We start from the raw sequence: 22,409 nt of genomic DNA, 5'->3' as shown, positions 1-22,409 counted from the left end.
AGTTTTCTACTTTGTCCTAGCGCCAAGTTCCAACCAAAAAAATCTATATGACTAATGACAGTACAAAAAGCAAAAAGCAGCTTTATTTTCAGATTCCAGATGGAGTTTATGCCGTTGTCAGATAGAAAGTTATTTGAATTACAACCTCAGACACAATATGGATGCTTATCTGAGACGTAATATATGTAGATGATTGCAATAGCATCATTTAGGCTTTTAGATATATTACTGTGTTTTAAAATGTACTAGAATGTTTGAAATGGAAAACTTTAACAATAAACACTTCTTAATAAAAATTATGATGATAAAATCATAATGAACAAGAGCTCTGGAGTCAGACCATGCTTAAATCCTGGTGAAGGCTATTGGACTTGGACATTTATTAGAAACTATTTCATACCTTAGTTGCCTTATCTAGAAAAGGGGGACACTAATCCTGTCCTCTGGATGAAGCAAATTAATACAAATAAAGCATTTAAAACAGTGCTCAGCACACAGGAAGTAATTCAATCAAGTTAGCTCTTATAAATTCCTTTGGGTGATGTTAGAGTGAATGAAGATGAATGCTTTGACACCTTATCCACCCTCTTTTTTTTCTCTTTAATTTATAGTGACTGTGTTTAAGTTTTTCCCATTTACTTGTCTAATACCTGTTATATTTAGTTATAGGTGAGTGTCCTCTATGCCACTTCTTCTTGCTTACTATCAGATTCATTCACGAGATGGTTTCTTTTGTCCCATAAAACAATACTTCTTTGAAGGGGTAGAATTTTTCTACAAATAATATATTTGAAACACCAAATTGAGTGTTTTCTAATAGGGCTAACTTAAATGGACATTTCTGTAAAACAAGCCCTTTCCCACTTTATTTCAATAATAATATGTGGAAGTGGGAAGCTTAGAAGGCAAACTTTACTGTCAGAATGACTAAGTTTTAAACTTGCCCACTTACAATTTATTATTTGTCTTTGGGAAAATTACTTAACCATGGTTACCAAATAACTAATTCTCCATCTGTATCATCTGTACCTACTATATATATATATATATATATATATATATATATATATATATATGTATTATATATATATAATACATCAAATATACAACTTTAATTAAATTGATTGTGATAATTATGTAATTTAATGTATTTTTGAATTAATCATTAATCAATTGGCATTTAAACTGTTAGAAAGAGCTAAGAGTAATAATAAAGGTGTAGCAGTGAGATTAAATTCATGTCTTACAATTTACAAGAGTAAGAACCACGAAGTTTGAAAAACATTGTATAATAAAATGTATATAACTTTTTCATATAAATTTAAAAAGCACAGTCACAAGTGCCTAGACCAGCACAGAGGTATCTCTCTGTCGCCTTACCTCCCTGAACAAGACAAAAATATCAATAGTTTGCCTCAAGTAGTATGAATTCATTATGGATAGTATGGACTACAAATATGAGATTGTACTATTTATTCTCAGGGTGACGTGAGGACAGAAGGCTGTTTACAATGTAAGGATTCTCTTAAATGTAATGAACTCTTTTATAGCCTTCTGCTCATTTTTTGTTTCCAAAATTCAAACTTTAAGATTTCTTTTGAAGAAGTGCCATTGTTTCAAAGAGGAAATAATATAACAAAGCCAAGACTAGTTATGAGCAAGGGCTTTGGCATCAGAAAGAAGAGGCCTTTGGTGTCAGTCCTGTCACTGACCAGCTGTGTGACCTTGGTTAGTTTTCTTACTTCTCTAAGCCTAAATTTTTTTATCTATAAGTCAGGATCAATCACAGTATTCATCTCATTGGCTTGTGAAGAGTACATGCAACAATGCATTTAAAAGCATGTAATGTATAAAATTTATTAAACTTACAAAATTCTTCAATATTATAATGATTTGAATCTTTGCCTATTGAATAACCCTTGTGTATAAAACACACCTAAGCTATTCTCTGTAATGTGTAGTTCATCTAGTAGGACCAGGCTGGTCTGAGGCATCCTTTTGTAAGGCACTGAAAACGACTCAAAGAATTAGGGCCATGGACAGCTAGTATAGGGCCTAATTTCTCCACAGTCTTGCAGCTTAAAGCAGGAACAACTGGAGCGCTGAATCACGTCAGGAACAGAAAAAAAGCTTTTCAGATCCAGTGCTCTCCAAGGAGATTAGCTAGAGGAGAAGCCTCTGAGGGGAAGCTGGTTTTTGGGAGATGGATGAGATAGACCTTAGTGTAGGTAGAAGCCAGCAGGTGGGGGCATATGAGGAGAAGGGTGTTGAGAGTTGCCACAGGTTAGAACCTCTGGTTATAAGGACTTCCAAAGTTTCTGAGCAGCCATAAGGCCCCTCCTGGAGAACAGCAGAATGAATTCCAATCAGATACGCAATGTTCTTTATGTTGTCTAGCTCAAATGAAGAAGAGCTGGCATAATCTTGGAGTAGGCTAGCTCAAATCAGGTCTCCTCTCATTCTTCTTTGTATCTTCAAGATAATACCTGGCACAAGGACAGTTTCTGATACAGAATATTCTGAATTTGTAGCATTATTTGGAATGGATTACCTCTTCCCCAGTTTGGCTGCTACTGGCTGTATAGAATCAAATATATCATTTTAACTTTCAGTTTCCTTATGACAAAAATGGGACTGACAATAGTTTCTTTCTATCTGGAAATCTTCCTTTGATGCTATAATGAGATAATACATATGAATTCTCTTTGAGAACTCTAGGTTGCTGTCAGATAGTAGAATGAAAGGTAAGAGCTATTTTCATACTGTACACTGCTCAAGTAGTTCCAGGTACTAAGAATTTAGTGTTAATCTCAGTTTTCTCAGTGTCACTTTCTAATAAGTGTAATGAAACTTTTAAAGATAAGCATTTTCTTTTTGTCTTTTTTTTTGACGTATAAAATTTATAAAACGCGACTTAAGTTTGTGTTGTGGACAACTAAACTTGATATGTAAATACCAGATTTAAAATATGGATTTGCGAATTTGCGAATATGTCATTTCCACAAAGACATCAAAATGTCATTTAACTGAGCTGGGTCTGCAATTAAATGGCACAAGCCCATAGTAATGATTAAGAGCATATCATTAACATACTTAATTACTTATGGTTTAAGTACTTGACATCTGTCTTCAAAGATAAATTACCTAGAATGTTTTTTTCAGTTGTAATATTCAGTAAATATATGGAAGTTTGATTTTACATTCATTTCCAAACTTGAATAGTTGATTCTTATACCTTGTCTTTTAAAATATCTCATAAAATAACATGAAACAGTTGATTTAATAAATATTAAATTGTTTCAGCATTTGTTTGAAATAAGTCAGTTAAACTTACTACTTTTTGCTTAAATTGCTTTCATTGAATCATTCAAAACAAAACAATGTGCCCAATAGGAGGAGAGGAGTGATTTTTTTCTGTTTTTCCATGTTTTAAATTCTAATTTTTGCTCCTATAACTCACTCCTATCTTGGTTTTAAGGTTTAAAAAACAAGTCCACACTGATTCTCTTTTTTCTGACTGTGATAACTTACATAGGAAGAAATTAGTCCTCCCCCGTTTGACGAATATCTGATATTAAGGAGACAGTTTCCTTCCTAAATTTTTGCATTCTGTAAAGGATTTCCCTTTTAAGCCAAAGAATATGATAGAATATAATTCTTAAGTATTACTCAAATTTCTAAGACGCTCCTTATTTAAGTTTACCAGTAGTTACAGGGACAAAATGAGTACTTTGGAGTGTTTTCTTGTACTTAATTCACATAGGTATATATTTTATTCCTCCCAAGGAATATCAACTTTCATTACTTATTTATTTAATTGTTTTTGCTTAATATGTAGTGCCTGTTCTTTACTCCTTTTTCTTTCCGTCTTTTTTTTATTATTATTATTATTTCATCTTATGGCTATGGTCTACAGAACTGTTGGATAAAATTCATAATGAGCAGTGTAAATACTATTTTAAGTGAGAATAGAAAGCTATGAATCAGTACATAATGTACTTAGTGGTGGAATACCTGACACTTATTTTACCTCCAATGAAATATGTACTTGAAGTAAATTTGACTGATATTCTAAAGGGAAGATAATTTTGCCATGTTTTCATAAATTACTGGTTTTCTTATACGTCTATTGTGCTTTATCTACTGTGTTTTATTTTCATAAAAGGGAATGTTTAACATCCACTTTTTTGTGACAATAAAATTTTAATTTAGAATATCAAGGAACAAGTTACCCTCACTGTAAAGATTCATTTGTTTTTCTGAACTGGTAAGACAAATTCTTTTTACTGAATACAAATTATAGAAAATTGCAGTAGCTCTTTTAAATTCTAATTGGTATAATAAAGCCTGTATTTACTTTTATATGATAGTAATTAACATATCTCTTTTGAAAAATGGCTAATAAAAATAATTTCTTATAGCATTATTTGACTCAATAATTAGTACTACAATCCATGCACTTATGTAGTATTATGAATCATCAATTTTTAGCAATCAAAGTAAGCATCACCCTCAACATGGCTGAAATCCTTTAAGTCCTGAATTTTTATGTAATCATTTGACAATGAAAATCCCAAGTGTCTGATAAAGATTTCTGAGACGAAGAGACTGTTATTTAGAACTAGAGTGGTTCACTTTCTTATCCTCAGAAAATTGAAATTTCTTTCTTTGGTTTTGTTTCTAACTAATTTATATATTTTATTTTTCTGATAATATCTGTGGTCAAAAATATTGATATATATGAGGGCTTCACAACTGAAATAGACATAATGGAATCTAGAGGACTTATGTTTTATATTAAAATATAACCTTATTTGATAGTATACTAGCCTCCTGCAAAAGGGGATTTCATTCACTCCTAGGTTCCCCTAACTGCTTCTCCTCTTTTCCTTGGGCTATTAGTCAGTATGCTTGTGGACCTGTTCAGGTGCTTAATGACATAAAGTCCTGAAGATACTTAGATGAAGGGTTTTGAAATTTGCAGGCACAAAGCACTAAAATACATCATTATTTCAAATGATGAAATGACCATTGACCATAGACAACATATTTATCTACAAAATTATTACATTACCGGTCTAAAAATAAATGACCTGGGCCAAAAAAGATAATATCTTGAAGATACAGTTCACTTTTAGTCATGTGAGCTATCACTAGTTTTTGTGAGACTTTAGCAAAGACACATCCAACCAAATATTAGGGTATAAAGACAAGAATGCTTTTCAAACACATTAGTTGCTGACTGTTTATAGATTATTATTGCCAGTATAATGATTATTCCTATATGAAGTCCAGATGATAAAATATTGCTGAACAGTGGATCCATTCTTGCTAACTCCATCATGCAGGATAACATGGAAATAACTTAAACAGGAAAATATTGCTCCACCTACAACACCAAGAACTGGACAGATCTTCAATTTTATTTCTAGAACGGGTATCTGTAGTCCCACATTGCTGCTCCTCCAAATGTAGACGACACAAAAACCATCACTAAAGCTACCTGAATTTCAGTTACATCCACTTTTACATCTCCACTTGGATGCTCCTGGAATCTTTAGATGCTAGAGGAATACTTATTGCTTTTCCAAACCTCAGGATGCCTGAAACATAAGTCTCCAAATGAGCACAATGAAACATGAGCATCCCAACAAAAAGAACCAAAAAACAACCGGTCAGGATGAGTTCCTAGCAAACAGCAATTGAACCTCCAACTGCCATAAATACCTGGCAGAGTCACAACCATAGTCAAAAAGTTCTCCTAAAGGAGAACAAGAATTTGTTCTTCTGGCTTGTTTCCCATCAATCGTATCCAGTGACTGGTAGATAAAGAGTCTGAGTGCATATGAAAAATATGGCCGGGGACTGGTCAGTGATCATGGGGCAGTAGGAGATGAGCGCAAGCGTGGTGCGCAGGTTAACAGCGAGTCCCAGGAGGGTGATGGAGTTGGGGGCGATCCATAGCGGGTCCCACTCCAGCCATGTCCCGTACAGTGGCAGTGGCTGCTCGAGCAGCGAGACACCCAAAGTGCTGCTCTCCTGGCACTGCAGCTAACCTCTCCTAGCGGCTCCGCCAGCACTTTCAGCCAGCTCGGCGCCCTAAAGATGAGCATTTTCTCTATGTAGTTCAGCAAATATAATTTCTTTGTGGAAAAAAAAAAAAATTGTGGCTCATGAAAATTTTTGTTCTTATTGAACTAGATTACATGCAAAAAAGTGTACTGCCTTTTGGTTGGCCTAATCCAGTTTTATAAATTAATCCTTTTATACACACTTCTCTATAAGCTACGTCTGCAGGTCAAGGGGAAGGTAGTATGACTTACTGATGGGTCTGTGTCAGAGTTGGCCAATTTCTATAACAGACAATACCAAAATTTTAGTGGCTTCACATATTAAAGCCTATTTTTCTCTCCTATAGGAGTCCCATATGGATGTTACCAGTCAAAACGTTTTCCTGGTGGCTCTCTTCCAGGTGATGATTCAGGGTTCAAAGCTCCTTCCATAGTGTGGCTCTGCTGTCCTGTAGGGCCTTGGAGTCATCTCCAAGGAAATAGAGAGTATGGGAGATTGCTGGTGAGAGGGCTTATGGGCTAGGCTTGGGGTGGCATACATCACTCCCACACATGTTCCATTGGTTAAAACTTGGTCATGTGGTCCCACCTAACATGGATATGAGGTTTGGAAAAGTGGTCTAACTGCATGTTCAAGAGAAAAAGCAAAAGGGATATATTTGTCTCTGCAATGGGTATTTCTAAATTTCCATATGTATATTTTAATATTATGATTGAATCTCTGTGCAATGCTAATTCAAAAAGTGTGACAAGGGCCGGCCAGGTGGCTCAGGTGGTTGGAGCTCCGTGCTCCTAAAGCCGAAGGCTGCCAGTTCAATTCCCACATGGGCCAGAAGGCTCTCAACCACAAGGTTGCCGGTTTGATTCCTTGACTCCCTCAAGGAATGGTGGGCTCCGCCCCCTGCAACTAAGATTGAACATAGCACCTTGAGCTGAGCTGCTGCTGAGCTCCCAGATGGCTCAGTTAGTTGGAGCGGGGGCTCTGAACCACAAAGGTTGCCGGTTTGACTCCCAACGGCAACTGGACCTGGAGCTGAGCTGCGCCCTCCACAACCAAGATTGAAAAGACGACAACCTGACCTGGGAAAAGTCCTGGAAGTACAAACTGTTACCCAATAAAGTCCTGTCCACTTTCACGAATAAAATCTTAAAAAAAAAAAAAAGTGTGACAAAAAAGAATGAGCACATACTCTCTGAATTTCCTTTGTGTATCTATGTGTGACATAAAAATCTGGCCGAACAATGTTTTAGTACAAAATTTATTTCAGAAAAACATTTCTTAGCATAATTTCCTTATACTTTACTATTCATTTTATATATATATATATATACACACATATATATGTATATTCCTTTATATCTATTATTTTTCCACTGAGAAAGCATTACTGGAGGTGAAAAAAATATTTTCATTTCATATAAGTAAAAAACAAACAAACAAAAAAAACCTTTTCTTCAAATTTCCTGACATACTTCCCAATGCAAAACATAATCTTGAAACTCGTCACTCCTTAAAAAATGATTTTCAGTAAAGGTACTTTTCAATTTTAATTCAAGTATTAAGACTAAATACCACAATTCATCATTTCATAAACAACTTTACAGCATCTTGGAAGACAAAATAGCCTGAAGATTGGGATAATATGTTCCTAAAAGCACAGTATACCTCAGGGGATATTCTTACTAAGAAGTAACATGAATGAAAATAATCAGATTATAAATTATGATTATTTGTGCAAATTTTTACAAAACAACTCCAAGTTTAGCACTCTTTGCATACCCAGAGATGCACTGATCCTCCAAAAGCTTACTGTTAGAGAACATAGAATTTATACCAGATAAAGATGAGACATAAAAATGATAAATATGATCAGCCCTGAAAGAGATTTAGAAAAAAATATTATGAGAGTTCAGAGAAAGCACATAGCTTACTTCTAGTTGGAAACCAGGGGTTCTTTCAAAAAAATAAATGGCATTTCAATTAGTTCTTGAAGATACAACTTAACGACAAAAATGAGGAAAGATAATTTTCACTAGAGGAATTATTCACCATAGGAATATACAAAATTAGAGAGGAAAAAAGTTGAGAATCAATGGCATATAAGAAGCTATGTTGTTAAGTGTTCCACACATAGAGGGGATAAAGAAGATTATGGGCTAATAGGGTTGGGAAGGCAGTTGGGAATGGAGGAGACTGAAACCATTGGCAAAATCACTGTAGAGTTAATTCAGTGAGAAAAGGATTTCTCTCTGCCACAAAACATTTTAGATAGAGATAGAGACAGAGACAGATATAGAGATAGATAAAAGAGAACATAAATATTGAAAACATGAACTTCCTATTGTCCAGTATTTGTTATAATCTTGGTCCCTTTAGGTTTTGAAGTTAATGGACTCAAACTTATATATCGCTCTATTCTAAAAAAGAGCAAGAATATTACTTATTTGAAAATATGACCAATACGGCAATCCCAATTTAAGAAGCTGGAAAGGAAGATGAGGGAAAGCTTCAGAAAGCTTTGACAATTTTAAAAAAAAAATAAGATTAAAAATCCATAAACCTTTAAAAGTGAGTTATTTACAATAAATAATTTCAACCTTTTCTATAAAATATCGTTATTCCAAGGATAGATTATCTGTATTTTACTCTATGTGTATTTGCATATGCCATAAGCATTTTAGAAGATAATATGACACATGGCATAACAATGTTATTTATTGCAAAAGGAAAGTGTAAGTTTAACGAGGGCAGTGCCCTCTTCATTTCCAGACCTGAGACTGTGCTTAACTCCTAAGAGCTACTGAATATTTATTTGTCTGATGAACAAATTATTGCTTAATCTGAATCAAAAGCACATCTACTTTATTCATGTTTCTAGAAATGTGAGCAAATACTTATGAAATTAAACTATCCTGAACATTTGGAGTTCAATGTTACCCTTCTTGTATCATTGAAAACTTTAAAAAAAAAACATAGATATTACAGGTTTCAAGCTAAAAATTCGGATTTCTTGATTGCTATTCGTTACTTGCCTTTATTCTTGAAAATTTTATTGGCTTCAAAAAATACCTAAAAGGTCAATACAAACATACCACTAATAAGTACTCGTCTATCTTCAACCCACGTTTACCTCTTTCATGCCCAACCCCCAGCTACCAACACAGCCATATAGTACTAATTTTCAAAATTGGATTAATGTTCGATGTTTTTAATAGTCTATATAAACACAAATGCAAGGAAACAACTCAGGAAACTTTCCTCTTCTATGATGTATCATTCCTGATTGGCTTGGTCAAATTAAATGTTACAGAGCAAGTGAGAAGAAAATGTTGCTTATTTTCAATAAGTCAAGTAAGTTTTCATTTCTTGCTAGAAAGGACATTAATACCCTTCTAACATTTTCTTGAATAAAAAGTATGATTTTTGCAAGTTAGTACTATCCATACACATACAACATTTATGTTTCACCATTATAGTTCAACATCTAAGTATCTTTTAAGTAAAATTTGGAAGTAATGTTATAAATATAGACTAAAAATTAATACCAAAATGATTAGTCCATTCAGTCTAAGCTGAAAATATCTGACTTATTTTATATTGATGGACCCTTTCAATAGTCCTAAGAACATGACAAAAATACAGGAAGAATTTTCTAACCTTATTATACTTTTAAATCAAATTGAAGTAGTGCTTTTCTACAGGGTATTTAAACATAATTGGCAGAGTTAAATGACAAATAGTTTGCAAAGTGGACTCCATAAATATCTTATCTGCAAGTGAGCACATCTAACAAAATATCATATGAAATATCTGGAGATTTTTTGGTTCTCATTGGAAATTATAATGAATAATTTCTTATTTTTCTTATAATTTCATTGGAAATTATAATGAATAATTTCTTATAATTAATGCTTACACATTTACAATAAAATTGAAAGTAATTTTATTACCAATCACTCTGAATGAAAAGATATCATCTTTGGTAGGGTTCTTCAAGAGAACTGAGAAGCAAGCAGAATTGAAATGGTTTTCAGTACTTGGGATTATTGCTAAACTATCACAAGGAAAACACATTTATTAGCTGCATAATTCAGTCAGTACAGCCTTGATCCAGTAGCCTTTTAAATGGATTCTTTCACCCACTGTGAAACTCTTTTATATTCAAATGAAATACCTGCATTTGGTCATATGAATATCATAGTTTATGTACTGCATACTAAGATCGTGAAATATGTAGGGTTATGGAGGAATATGGTGACAACTCAGTGATGATGCAAATTTTAGAGGAGTGGGATTTTCCATAGAAATTTGATTTATCAATCTCAAACTTCATGAAAAGAAAATGTAAAGCATCTATTTGTTTTTAAAATTCAAAGAAATTAAAATTAGTTTTATTATGAAAATTCTGCCATGCCCTTTATAATGACTGGTAATAACCCATGCTAAGATCCAGTCTGGAATTCAGTGCTTGCAAATTTCTTTTCGAAATCCGCACTTTTACCAGTGACTCCAGAAGAGGGCACCAGGCATAATTTCCAACCCAGAAAAGTCTTTTTTCTCCTGCCTGCCTTTGGTTTCCTTAAGTCATGCAGGGGCTCCCTCTGCTGTCCTTTTACACCAGAGAACAGAAAAATAGCATTGACCCCATCAAACCTCACAAATTTTGTGCAATTATATTCTAAAGATCATTGCATGATGTTGTAGTTGCAGATCTATTGAACTTCACTACCCACAGGATTACAAGAAAAGATAGCGAACAAGTTGAGAAAGGCTTAGTTAAATACTTCTGTAAATAAATGCTGATGAATGTTATTTCTTCGAAGATGACTAGGCAGGCAAATAAAACACTCAAATGGTACTTGCATATTATATAGTAAGAGGGAAGAATGACACATACGCATTGAACTTTGATGAATTGTAGTGAATTAAAACATCAAAATAACTGTGTAAATGTCTCTGTGACTGCATGAATGTGTGTATATGTGTATGTCTGTATGTGTGTGCACGTGTGTGTGCGTGTACACGTGCATGTGTGTGTGTGCTTGGTAGAGGAGAGAGGGCTAGGGAAAGGACACACTACTTACTTGACCATGCAATTACTTTTGATGCAAGTTATTTTTAATTATAGTTTTTTAAGTTTGTATTTTCATTTTAAATAAAGTCAGAGAATAGCTTTTGGCAAACTCTTAGTTTGGACACTTATCTAACAGAATAAAAATAAATGAGATCGTGTGTTTCTGCACATGTAAAAAAAATACATATTGAAGCAATTGTCTTGATAATTATTTTTTCTAAAGTAACTTTCAAACTAAATACAGAGTGATTACCAAAAAGTCTCCCTTAGCTTGTTATGTAACTTGCTACATATGAATACTGGGCAACATCTATAGCAAACCAACTGACAAATTAGTGAAATAAAATCGATTTTAATTTCAAATAAATATTCTAATTCTTTACCTTCCTGCCTGGGTTTGCCTTGATTTTATGTATTAATAAATGAAATTTTGTTGGTCTTTTACACTTCAAGCAAAACACAAGCCACAATTTCAAACAAAATCATGGAAATTCTTGGAATTTTAAAATCTATTGTCTCCTTTTTAGGAATGAATCTTAATAAAAGGAATATTTGAGTTTTAATATCACAATAATGAAAGAGCTCTTTCTATTACGTGTCTAAGTGAGTTTTCTGATTGTTAATAATAAATAATCATTATCTATGGTGCATTAGTGAAATGGATAAATGATGAGGCAGAAAAGAGAAATGATCTTTTGAGATATAATAAGAAACAGCTATGTTAGTTCTATTGGGCTACTCCAAACTCTACCAATGGTGGGGTTTTTGTGGGAAGAAAAACATCCAAAAAAACATTGTTTGAAGAATTTTTTGTAACGTTTTTCTTGTAAGGTTTGGAATAACATGTGTAATGCTATCTGGCTACATCAAGTTGCTATCTTAAGTACAGGTGTTCTTTGCACCATTAATGCTACTATATTTGTGCAGTGGTTCTGGAATCAAAATTTGGGAAAAATTAGAAAACAGTATCATTAAAATGTTTTTGCTTCATTTTTACAATCATATAAATCTATTATCCCATAGTCAGAGAACATTTACAAACACAATGAGAACATAATGCAACAGGAAATGGAATTACAATTTAGGGAGTTAACTTTTTACTTAATAGTTAACTTGACTCATGATTGTTCCAGGTTTTGGAGACCGGCTGAAGTGCAGCTGGTAAAATGCTAAACTTTAATGAGTGATGCAATTTTAGGTGTAGCAGAAACAAATCCTCAATCATATTTGAGAACAGATCTTCGCTTGTGTTCCAAAGAATGAGTTTTATTTTTCCAGTTTGGAATAATTTAATCTAGAAAATTATATTTTTGAAAGTTAATATTTTTTATTTCACACATTGCTTAGCTCCAAAGCATTGTGAACAATTTAGATCACTATATCACCTTTAATATCCCCCTAGTTGTTCTGAGAATTGATGGGAAGGCTTTCTCACCTTGGTTTTTTAATTCCTATCTTCTGTCCTTACCGTTGCTTATCTCTAAAAGAAATTGCTGATGTTATATTGAGGAAGCACAAAGCCCATGCCAAACTAAATATTTTATTTAATATTGTGACTAAAATCACAATTTATTCAGAAATAAGGAAACCCATCTCTTTATTTGAAGTCCAATAAAACATTACCATAGAAAAGATCATTCCAATAGGTGTAAATGATTTTTAGGTGATTTTATATTAGAATGTTTGACCAGATATACTTATAAAGGTAGGATTTGGCATGTCTATGTGTATGTGTGATTTTTTCCCCCTTTAGAATTGCTACCATTAAAAAAAAAAAAAATGACTCAGATTCACACAGCAGCCTTCTTTGCTGTAACTAATCCCTCCAGATCTGGCTGAGCTGTTCAGGCTGCGCTTCCTGCCCCAACCCGCCTATGTGAAATGAAGGTAGAACAAAAAAACAAAATAAAAATTCAGCAAAGATCCTTTTCATTATTTTTTAGGAATTCCAAACTTGTCAAATTATTTGAACTTCAAAGTGGCTCCCTGTCTCTCTATCATTGTCTGTGTGTAAAATCCTGTTCATTCATTGTCTTCATAAATGAGAGCCCAGTCTTTTTAGGGAGCTTTACAAGTAACCACTGCATATCCCAGCAATGAGAAGGCACTGCAGGTTTGCATAACTGGAGCAAATTAAACTCTTTCTCCTTGGAATAAGAGTGACTTACTAAAATACCATGAAATCTCAGGGGATTTTTTTTTTTTTTTTAAGAAAGCCTATAAAATAACCTGCTCAAAATATGAGGTCTTTAACAATTTTTTTCTTATTTCTTAAAGATAAGAGGAATTAGGACTATAGATAATTATATGGATCAAAGTGGGTTGGTTTAGTTATTGGTTGTAAGCCTTTATTTGAATCTTTACAAGAAGATTTTAGGTTAAGTCTTGTTGGGTCTCTGTTTTGCAACTCTAAGCTCTGTGTTATTTATAATATTTTAACAGGGATTAGTGGAAGGGAGGTAAAGTGATAAACTTCCACATTTACATAGCTTTTCTGGCAAATTTTAGTTAAAATATCACAGACTCTATTTGCAGAGACGGAATGCACTGATAGAGTGTCAGTCAGCCGGGGAATCATAGTCTTGTCTCTCTTTTGGACATTTGTCCATAGGAGACATTTCACAATAGAGAAACTCGTAGACAGTGGGCATCTCTGACCAAATTAAATTTTTCTAGTTCTTATACAGATCACCATTGTATAATACAAAATTTTAGAAAGTTGGACTAAACAATGTTCAAAGATTATGTGACTCCCCCATTTTATACATCTAAATCCTCTGGAAGATATCATCAGCCAATATATTCTTCAGGGCACTATGTTACCTTTGAAGAGTATCATTTTCCTTCCTTTCTTCTTGTTTTTTTTTTAATTAAAGTTTATTGGGGTGACAACGGTTAGTAAAGTGACATAGGTTTCATTTCAGAGAAGTTGACTGTAGAACTTCCCCCCTTATTATAACATGACTTTCAGTTCTATAATACACACATATTTTGCACAAAATAAATCTATTCTACGTATTTTTTTCTCCCTCTATGATGACCTCTCTAATGAAAGTTTCTGAGTCACTGAGTTTTTACTTTGATTTTTCACTCTAGCTAAATTTAGGTGTTGCCTACATCAGCTAATTTATAGTGGATATTTAAGTCTTATTTTTCCTATCTGAGGAAGCTGAGCCTGTCGTGTAGGAATTCTTTCTGTGAATAGTTTGGCCTGGGTGGTTTTGTTTCCCATAGAAGAATGTAATCTGTTGCTCAACTGGTAGACTGATCTATGAGAATAGCATAGTTCTGTAGTTTATGAGTATAACCAGGATCACAGGACTCTGCACACTGTCCACTGGCTATCTACACATCTGTATATCTATATACATGTCTTTTAGACTATCTATCAATTCTGATCTAGCCAGGTACCGACCCAGCCATCTTTATATTCTTTAAACTCGACCTTGCTCCACAAACAACTTGGTATACTTTACAATAAATATGGAAAGTTTGAAAATAAATATGAATATATATCAGTGTTTTAGAAGACTAAGGAAAAAAAGGAAACGAGAGTAACATTCTAGAAATGAAGGCCTATCTCTTGGCTTAGCACATAAAATATACTCAATAATTATTTGTGAAGAAATGAATGAATAGGAAATTATAAATGTAAAGGTAAGATTAAAAACCAAAAACGAAGAGTGTGTCTTGATTTCTGAGTAGCCAACACACACACACAATGGTAAAACTGACAAAATCAGACTTTTATTTTTCAGTTTTTCTCTCTAGATGAGAACCATGGTAGCTGAGGGGAGACTATGAAGTGAATTGTTCTGCCTTGTGTATGGGGAGTATTTTCTCTTCGTTTCTAAGAAGCTGCATTGATAGGACTCTCGAGAATTCAAATGAGAGACTATAGCTGTTATAGTAAATGGAAACAGTATCATTTTCTATCAGCTTTCTAATGGCCCAGTTTGACAAATAATGTGCCAACTGTGAAATTCTTCACAACTTCTTAAAATTAAGCATTCAAAACCTGGAAATATTTATTTTCTGGAAAAAAAAAAAAAAGAAAGAAAGAAATAGAAAGTACCAGACTTACAAGTCACTTTAGATCAATGTAAGAATTGTCACAGTAAGTTTACTAGCCCAACATTCTTCCAGTTACAGGTTTGCTGTTTAGAGCAAAGGCTGTTTATCTTCCTTGAGATCAACCTCAAAATTTAGAGATGAAAATAATACACCCTGTTTCTGTGACTAACTGTTTGTTACTGTGTTAACTGTGAATTCATATAAACTTTAACATTTTCATTTTTAGGAAAGATATTTTCAGATATATTAGTCTTTTCCAGCCCTAGAACATGATTAAGATATTCCCATTTATGCATATGTACTCACACCACATACACACGTAACTCAAAGTATGTGCATGAATTCACAGGTATATACTATAGCAGACACCCACACACTTTCCCAGTTGTCATCTCAGCCTAGCACATTACTATTTCCCAACCTTCATGGCCTCAAGCATAAACATAAATTTTCTCCTGTGTTTACGGACTTTTTTCTCATCAGATAAACACAATCCTGTGACCATGACCTGCCATCTTATCCTGTCTTCCGTTGCCAACCAAAGGAACTGTGACTGCTGGAGATCCCTATCGGGGATCATTTATCAGTGGTAAAATTTGGGACTTGCACAAGGAGAGCTGAGACTTCTGAGCAGTCCAGCAAATATCTGGAGCCAGCAGATGTTACTCTGCATGTTTTAATTTTAATGGCCTCTCCCTCCATGTAAAGATTATAATGTTTCATTTCTCGGTAAACCTAAATGAAAACCTATTAGTTAGAAAGAATATCATTTCTCCTGGGAAAACAGATCAATCCCAGTTCTCTAGTTTCTATACTTACAGTAAGTGCATTTTTTCTCATGCTTTATGCCAAAGGCATCCCTTTACACAAATAAGTTTAAACAGATACTTGCTAAAATTCAACAGGGCAGCCTGAGTCTGTAAGAATATTGACAAGTCAAGGGTTTTACAGAGAGATTGTGTGCATATTTTTCATGCACTGTATTAAATTAATAATTGAGAAATATGGTTGAAAATATAAATATAACACTGGCAACAACAACGTCTATATTACAGATTATAGCCCAGATGTGGCTGGGCTGAAAGCTATTGCATGCAAAGAATTCCCAGCACCAACTTGCTTTTCTGAAAACCACGACAGTATGAATTATGACATATTTATAGAAAAAAATAAAGTACTTAAATCCAAAGGATAAATTTAACCTTTGCGGGGAAAGGAACATCTGACATGTGATTTTTACACTGTTGAATAGGAAAAATGTTGTAACTATTGGCATTAACCATGTTCAATGCCTTGCTAACTAGCAGGATGTCCTTTTTTCTTGGAGTTAATTGTTCAGGACGTTGCTCTATACTCCTGTCTTTGAGTCCTTTAGATTTTAGTACGAAGTTCTAGTATGAAAACCCCACTGCTCCTTCAAAGTTCCTGGCTTTTATGTTAAAATGTTTTCTGTAGTATAATCACTGGTAATTACAACAATCACCATACGGAAACTATTTCAATATCAATTTCTTTAGCACCAGAGTCTCCAAATGAGTTAGATACTTCATTTTCATGCATCATACCGCAGAGAGTGGCAAACCAAGGAAACTTCTGAGGAATTTCTTTTACATAGAGATCCATTTGTTGTCCACATTATTAGCTTTTAATATTACATCGTAAACTGACCTAATTGGATTCCAAATATGCAGCAAATTTATACAAACTTACCATGTTTTTTCCAAGCTGTGCTTACCACTTCTTTCCTTTCTTGCCTGACAATATGTTGCCATGCTATAAAAGCCCTAATGCCCATTTTCAACGATTAGCTGTACATCAGCATTACTACCACAAATCCACAAGTTTCACATCAAGCATTAAATGGGATGAATATTGATCTTCTAAAGAGGATTTATTTATTTCTAGCTCTATCCAAAGATCAACTGCTAGCAGCTTTTGGGGGATCTGTGAAGCTCTCACAGCACAAAGCTACTGCATACATGACACTGGACTTGACATTTCAGTTCTGGAAGAAAACCAAACAGTAAATTCAGTGCAATAATCCTAGATAAATGAGATGATCACTGGAAAAGCTGAGATAGTTAAGTGGTCTATCAGAGAAGTCCAACGGATGGTATTGAACAGTTGCTACATAGAATCCTCACTCGTGTCAATATGGTCCAACACACCATCATATCAGATGCCAATATAATCACATTAAAGCAAACTTTACCTCCTGCTTTGATTTCTCTGCCTGTGTATTTTGCTGGATTTACAAGTGACTGTAAATAATACACAATGTGACACAAGCTGCAGCCTTTAGGGTATGCACAATAATTATTTTGAATATGTGTAAGCTGCATTATAATGTAGCATGACATATACGAAATGCATGAAATTGAATTTTGCTATATAGTGTGCTGGATGCAGCTCCGTAATCTTACTGGCAGCACAAGGGTTGAGGGGGCAGATCTGTGTAACTTAAAGGCAGTCAGTTTGAAAAAAAATTACAGGAAAGATCAAATTCGGTCATAAATTTTCTAAGACTTGTGGAGTCCCTTTTCCCCCACCTCCAAATTTGTAATACCTGTTCTCCTGTAGACCATTCAAGTACTATAATCACCTTAGACTCGCAACTGAACACTGGCTGAACTAAATAAATTATTTGGCTTTTGCATTAATTCGGTGTTGCTGAGACAGGTGTCCTTAACTTAAACACAGCAATATATGATATATTTACTTCTATCAATACCTACACAAGTATTTAAAAAGATTTTCCCCCCTAAATCTTTGATTATCAGAAAGTGGGAAAATTTTCATGCAGTTTATTTCAATGAGTTAATAGAATTAGGTTAAACAATCAGTTATTTAACTTTTTTCTCATTATCCAAAATATAAAAAATAAGATATTTGAAATAAACTTTTTGTGTCTGCCTCTGAACATGAAAAATGTCTACAACATTTAACTATTGTAATTGGTCCAACTCATCACATAAATTCAGCAAGCTCAGTTATACCTATGAAACTAATTCATTATTGATATAGCAAGAATGGTCATTTATGTATCATCTTATACCACTTTATTCATATTAAAATACATCAAATGGAAAATAGTCCATTTTTCTTGGTTTGTAGGGGCACCCTAAAGGAAATATTTCTTAAATCCACAGAGGTCAAGGGAAAAAAAGAATCTTAGCTTTTAGTCTAGCCTCTATTGCATTATAGTGCTGCTTGTTGTTTAGTTCTTTACATTTGTTTTAACTATTAAACTTGTCAAACTGTAGAGTGAAAGAATCTAAATACCTGAAGAAATAAAAAGGAAAAGAAAGAAGTGGAGTAAGTCAGAGTTTAGCAATTCTAAGATACTAGAAGCAGTATCTCAATTTGTAACTTTACCCTTTTGGAAAAAAAAAAACTTCTATATTAATCATAATGTTTCTGGAAGCTTAAAAATCATGCTTTGTTGTGGATATTTGAAACTTGTGGTAGCAGATGTCCGTCGAAAAGGTACCACTTAGTTTAATTACAGTTTGTCTGCAGACCTGAGGGTCTAGTTGCCAAGGCCAAATGATATTTATCAGTTGAAAGAGTGTCATTGAAGGAAAGAGAAACTGGAATAAACATTGCATACTAATTCTCTTCACTTTCTGATAGTTCATTTCGTTATAATTCATGTTAGTCACCCAGAAAATAGGGATCATATACAAGGATTTTTAAAAAGATTAAAAAATAGATACAAACTGCATGGGAGAGTAGTTTGGGGTTAGGTTCTGAGATTTTTCTTTTCTTTTTCTTTTTTTTTTTCTCAATTACTCAGTTTGAAGATGTTTCAAAAACTGGGAATTTTGTGCTTTTAGGTTTTTGTTTTGTTTTGTTCTTAAACTAAGCATTTAGTAACATATTATATAATAGCTTCTTTTCAGGAAATGAATTTTCCACATTTGTGAATCATATACCTTTTGCAGAGGAAAACAATAGGGTCCCTTACAGGAAGAGTGTGGAAGGGGTCATGGCACAAAATTGTTACCCTGTATTTAGGGCATTTCTCAAACCATTGATCCTAGAAACTGGAAAAGTCTTGAGAGTTTCAAGGCATCTATGAATTCACAGACTACAGATTTGTATTTTTAATACAACATATATTTGATACTTTTCAAAGTTCTCTGTTCTCTTGAATCATCTTACCTGTCCTCAATTTCTCATCTTCCTTCTAAGCATCTCTTCTTTGACAGTCTTTGTGGGATAACACTCAACATAACATGAAAAATATCTATAAAAATCAGACACTTAAAGAGATTAAGAATCTCTAATGTCAACTAACCAGCCATTTATCTTTGTTGTGCTTAAAAGTTATCAGTGGGCATCCAGTAAATGCTTTTTTTTTTTATTAAGCTAAATTGAAAACTCTTTTTCTCCCAGATTTTCTTAGACATGACTGCAATTGAATCTGCCTTATATTTTTTATTAATCAGTTAATTAAGAAGAAATCAAGCTATTCTAAAAATTAGGAAATGCATTTATGGATGACTGCAACAAACATTTTAAAAATACGTACATTTCATAATTCACATACTTCAGATTCTAAAATCCTTTTACATATGTCTTAGTAGATATGATTCTAGGATACCTGGAACAGTCATACAAAAGCTAAGACTGGAGAATATTTGCCTCATTCTTCTTGGGCATAATGCTGTTACTGAACAATAACTCCTTTCTTCAGAAACACTTCATAACATATGCCACACTGAAGTGGATGCAGGGCTGCGGTTAGAGTAACAAGGCAAGATTTCAGATAGGAAGGAAAGCATCCCCCTCTCTCTACACTTTTACAAAATATGATCAGTCACATCTTTTCCCTTTCTGTTGGATATGTAAAACAATATCCATTCTCTCTTTTTGTTGTAGGTACACCAAGGCCATTTAGTTAATGCTGCTTTTGTCTTGATTGTTTATGCCAGCTAGGAGCAAACATGCAATAAAGGTGCTAAAGACAAGCTTTCATGTCATTGTCCGGAAAGCTACACCAGAAATTTGAGTTGAATTACTTAGTTAATCAAATGTCTCAAAGTAAAAAGAGCGTGGAAGCACTGTTTTGTGGTAGCTTATTTCAGAGACAGATCTGCTTAGATCTCTGCTACCGTTTTTTTTTTTTTTTTTCAATTTCCTAACAAGAGTAAATTGCTTTTGCTCACATTATTGCTCTTTCTCACGTTTCAGTTGGTGTTACCAGAGAAAATGGCTCGATGCTATAGCAATGATTTGGAGAATACCAATCCCTTGATTTAGACAACAGGTTTTTATTTCTTTTTATCTATTGTTCTGGAGGTTTTTTATTGTTTTTTTTTATAAACAGACGAGAACAAAGGACTATTGTTCTTAACACGCACTACATTTGCTAGTAACATATATGGGAAAATATAAGAGGAAGGGTTTTCTTTTCCAGTTACATATATATACTACTGCCTAACAAAAGTGCTAGCGGCATAAAATGATGCAATAAACCTCTCTAACAGTAGCTGATTTGTATGCAACAATGACCATAAGGGTAACTCTTCAGCAAACCTGAGTCTCATATATAATGCATAGCAGTTAATAAATCATAGTAAAATCAGATGGCTTAGAGCCAACAATACCTAACTGGTAATGGAAAGGGTGGAAAGATTTATAGAGAGACAGATTCTGTCTGGATTTTGCTTTTAAGATGCTCACCAACTGCACTGGAGTATCTTACAGGCTTTCTAAGTAACCGTGTGCTCTATTGAAATCATTCCATCTTTTTCCTGAGGGTCTTTTATAGAAAGCAGCTACCCTTTTTCTTTTACCACCAGGTGGAGTGTTTTCTACTCACACTTATGGTTTTACACTTCAGAAGCAATACAAACCTTATAAGGAGAAAATGTTCCTTTCAAACCTCTAGTTATTTAAACAACAAGAGTTTCCCTCAGCCAAATACATGCAGATAAATAAAATATACGTTAAAACCTTTGCTAAAAGAAATCTAACTTTTTAAAAAAATATAAATGGCATTTCACATATTTCGACAAAGAAGCAGGGTTAGATTTTTGCTTTATAGTTTTAAAATGAATTCTTAGATGTGCTCATTGTATCTCATTGCCAGCGTTTTACTGGCTGTACCATGTGAATCTTAAAAATGAAGATTTGCAAATTTGTCACATGTCAAGAAAAAGAATATTGAAGACAACATGTGCCCTACAGATCTGAGAGAATCATTCGCTTCAAATCTGTTTTTGGTTATTAGTAGGTCTTGGCCAATTTCCGGTGCTGACATGGGCTATTGAGATGTGTGGCAAACATGTCACCTCAGAGTTAGAAATATTTGAACCTACTGAATTATGACCTTTTACAAATTCTTAACATTAAAAAAAATGAAGATAAATTGCTGAAGTAGGCAGTGGGCAATAGAAATTATTAATGCCTCTCTTTAGTTGCCTACATAATTTTCTATCCTATACAGACTCAAGTCTTTATTTTAAATTGACGTACATTTACTGCTGGATTTTGATAAAGTGTGGGAAAGAGATCATCTTCCTGAATGTTATAATACTAATGTACATATTTTCACTAAAATACGATGTGCATTATAGTGTCTCTTTAATGATGTATATTGGAGGTAAAATAGATAAAAAATAGAGCATATAGCAATCTCTTGCTCTTTTTTTTTTTTTTTTTTTTGCCCAGTGCATCAGAATTATTGGCCTTCAATTAAGATAGCCACAAGATGGCAGTAATTCCTTATTAAATGGTCAATCACCTCTGCACTGGGTAACAAGGGTGGTGACTGACTCCTGGTTAGAGAGAAGTAGGAAAATTAAGAGGAGGCCCTCCTAGGGTTAAGATGAAGATAAATTGGTGTAAAGGTGAGAGATAACAGGAGTGGTCTAAAGTAGATTGAAATTAGTTTTATCCTGATGTCTTTTGGTTTTCAGGTGACAGAAATTTCAGGTGAAATGGTGTCATCAATCAGCGTGATCTTCTAGAAGGCAATATTATAAAACAACTACTTTGGAATAATTTGGGGAGGTGACTAGTTTTATTTCTCCAGATAGTAATTAATTTCCCTGTAACTATTCTTAGACTTGTTTTGGTAGCTTTAATTCTTGGCTTTCATGTGATGGTACTGCAGTAATGCAGAGATTGTAGGCGATAGCTAAATAGAGATGTTTTGCTGTAAAAACATTCTTATATCCCT

General features: G+C 33.8%; 1 pseudogene; it reads right to left on the bottom strand.

Annotated features, from left to right (window-relative positions):
- Positions 1–4,898: 4,898 nt before the first annotated feature.
- LOC109452719 (cholinephosphotransferase 1 pseudogene) lies at positions 4,899–16,780 on the bottom strand (annotated as a pseudogene).
- Between the last annotated feature and the right edge of the window lie 5,629 nt (positions 16,781–22,409).

The sequence above is a fragment of the Rhinolophus sinicus genome, chromosome 1, assembly GCF_057876585.1.
Source record: "Rhinolophus sinicus isolate RSI-liver-muscle chromosome 1, RSI-T2T, whole genome shotgun sequence".
NCBI classification, from domain to species: Eukaryota; Metazoa; Chordata; class Mammalia; order Chiroptera; family Rhinolophidae; genus Rhinolophus; species Rhinolophus sinicus.
The sequence above is the reverse complement of the archived record's forward strand: the minus strand, read 5'-3'. Positions and strand labels throughout refer to the sequence as shown.